Source organism: Nelumbo nucifera, chromosome 4 (assembly GCF_055504915.1).
Source record: "Nelumbo nucifera cultivar China Antique chromosome 4, China Antique-T2T, whole genome shotgun sequence".
Taxonomy (NCBI): Eukaryota; Viridiplantae; Streptophyta; class Magnoliopsida; order Proteales; family Nelumbonaceae; genus Nelumbo; species Nelumbo nucifera.
In genome coordinates, this window is record NC_142652.1 from 46,040,812 (window position 1) to 46,044,174 (window position 3,363).

Consider the following 3,363-nt stretch of genomic DNA (forward strand, 5'->3'; position numbering starts at 1 on the left):
ACGAACTACACCCATCTCAACACGAGGTGAGGGGAAATCTTAATGACAATTAAAGATGCACCGTTTATAAGGTGGCCACCTCGGATGAAGGGGGACCCTGCCACCAGGAATAAGAATGTGTACTGTCATTTTCATAAAGACCACGGTCATAGTATCGAAAATTGTAAGAGGAGAGATGCCCCCGAGTCCAGTAACAGGCAAGCCGAGCAGCAACACCTGAAGAAAGACCAGCCCGTGGGGTGATAAACACGATTATCGGCGGGTCCATCGTCGCAGGCTGCACCTTGGCAGCAAGGATGACCTCGGTCCGCGAACTGGAGCATGACGGACAGAACCCGCCGAAGCGCCCACGGCCTACAGACCCCATATCTTTCACCGAGGACGATGCGGGAGGAGTCCAGTACCCCCATGACGACGCCCTGTTCAAAAGGATGAAGATCAATGACTTCGAAGTTAGACGCGTCTTGGTAGATTCAGGGAGCTTGGCTGATATCCTGTTCAGAAGCACCTTTGACAAGTTGCAGCTCCGGGAGAGCGACCTCCAGCCCACGAGTACCCCTTTAGTAGGCTTCAGTGGAGAGGAAGTTAGGCCCCTCAGTCGAATCTCGTTGCCTGTGAAGATCGGGACATGGCCCAACATCGTAAGATTTGAGCACGCCTTCACCGTACAATGCCATCATAGGGAGACCCATCACCCACACGCTTCGCGGAGCGATATCCACCTACTACCTAACAATAAAGTTCCCCACGTTAGAATGCAAAAAAAGCTAGAGAGGAGAGATTACACGTACCTTGGGCCCCCGAAGTTACTGGTACGCTTACCTTCGAGAGCGACTCGAAATCGTTCGAAATCTTCAAATCACCTATTCCCGGTACGAAACCCTCAATAACACATTCGAACGAGCTCTTGTCACAATGCACAAGATGCCTCGGATCTGGGTCATGTACCTTCAAAGCTTGACGGAACAGAAGCTCCTCATTCGAACACGTCGCACCTTCGATAGAGCTCTTTGTGATATCCCTGCCACCCAGCACGACCGAATTTGGGAGCCCTACCTTGTATTTGTCAGCCAGAAGGGCGTCCCGATTGACACATCGCTTAGGGTTTATCGCCGCTACTTGAAATTCGATCCAACACACATTGAGGATTTCATTGAATTTCTTATCAATTCTGAAAAATGGCAGGAGGCGGCGGAGAGGTTAGCTGGGGTGTTGAATGATCCTCAGTTTTACTTGATTAAGGGCAAGACAAAGCACCAGTTGTGGCTCGAGCTCTGTGACTTGCTTGTCAATCATGCCACCGAGGTTTTAGGGTTGAAGGTGGATGCGATAATTCACGGCGGGATTAGGAAGTTCACGGATGAGGTTGGGCGGCTATGGACTTCCTCGCAGACTATTATATTCGGAGAGGACTCCCTGAGAAGGCAAGGGATATTTTCGAGGAGGGAATGATGACTGTGGTCATTGTGAAAGATTTTAGTGTGATATTTGATGCTTACTCTCGGTTTGAAGAGAGTATGATTGCTTATGTGATGGAAAGCTTGGAAGAGTTAGGCATTAGCGAGGACCCTGCTGTCGACGAGGGAGATGGTGGTGATGCATTTGATTGTGATGTGCGACTTGATGACAAGCGTTCAAAACACAAGTTTGAGGAAAAGATTTTTCGTGGGTTTTGGCTTAAGGACAAGTATGATGTCGATTTGCGGTTGGCTCGATTGGAGCATCTCATGGATAGAAGGCCCGAGCTTGCTAACAGTGTTCTTCTCCGGCAGAATCCCCACAATGTTGAACAGTGGCATCCAAGGGTGAAGCTTTTTGAGGGTAATCCAACTAAGCAGATACTGACTTACACAGAAGCTGTGAGGACCGTGGACCCCATGAAAGCTGTTGGGAAACCTCATACATTGTGGGTTGCTTTTGCTAAGCTGTACGAGAACCATAAGGATGTTGCTAATGCTAGAGTCATTTTTGACAAGGCTGTACAAGTCAATTACAAAACCGTAGATAATCTAGCAGTGTTTGGTGTGAATGGGCCGAAATGAAACTGAGACACAAAACTTTAAAGGGGCATTAGAGTTAACGAAGCGTGCTACTGTAAAACCCACGGTTGATGTCAAACGAAGAGGTATGGTGGTAAACTGTTGTTACTTATTGATAAGTTGTACTTATGTTGTTGCAAGCATTATTAGGTTAAATTTGAGTACTCTGTTAGGTTTCCACAAACGCTGTATAACTTGGACGAGAGATACACTCCATTGCTTGTTGCTGAAGTGAAACAACAGCTGCAAGTGGAGGTGTCCATTAGGTTACCGAAACATATTTCAGGTTGCCAGAGCAACTGCAAAAGAATGGAGGGTGTACTGGTGGCAAGAAAACTGCTGCGTTTTGTGCTCAATGATTCTGTGCTAAGTGCTCATCCTTACCTACTTCCTCATCTTTGCTATACGTGATTTGAGAGAACATGTGTAGTTGCATTTTTCAGGGAATATTTACCAAGGGAAATTTTTTAGGCCTGCAGTAGTACACTTTTGGATGGTGTTTTGTGTATCTTATTATGTTTTTTTTATTAACCAGATATGTTTTCATATTCCATTTGGAATTAGTTAACATTCTCCAAAAACTTGCACTATTAGCATTTGAACCTTTATCTTACAGACAGAAAAATAAACTGGGGAAGAAAAAAGATTTGAAGACCATGAATAGTGAAATCCTACAAAGGTGAAAGACAAACCATCTTGCAATTTTGACAAATAGAAAAATTTTTAACAGATATTAGGACCTTCAACAGAATAAATAGATTAAGAATACTAGGTGCCAGAATTCAAGATAACACACCTTGACTGATATGATTCACTCAAGCTAGTCATTAAAAGTCCACTCATAGAAATAAGAATTGGGCCCAATATTAGTCCAGCAACTTCAATAGCATCAGCAAGAGCCTTATCAGAATTGGGGAATTTGTATGAACTTGGTTTGAACCTCTGAATCCAACCCTCTTCCACATATTGTGCAACCTGCAAGTTGATGACACTTTAGGTTGGAAAAATCATCAGCAAAGACCTATAATAATTTGAATGATGATGAATGTGGAAGAGGTTTCCACAACAATAGTGGCATCATGCATCAAACACCCATTTAAGCAAGTATATACTAAGAGCATTTTAGCAAAGCTTTACCCATTGTGTCTCAAATACAAGAGAAAGAAGGGAAAAAGAAAGAAGCCTTACCCTTCCAATTCTCACATCTGCCACCCATGCAAAATGACTACAGCCCTTGAACTCACTGTACAAGAGGGGCAAGCGTACACAGGATTCTGGAAAGGAAAGACAAATGTTACATGACCACTAGGTTCATCAAACACAT

At 44.3% G+C, this 3,363-nt stretch overlaps 1 pseudogene; it reads left to right on the top strand.

Annotated features, from left to right (window-relative positions):
• Positions 1-296: 296 nt before the first annotated feature.
• On the top strand, positions 297-2,620 carry LOC104607039 (uncharacterized; annotated as a pseudogene).
• The last annotated feature ends 743 nt before the right edge of the window (positions 2,621-3,363 follow it).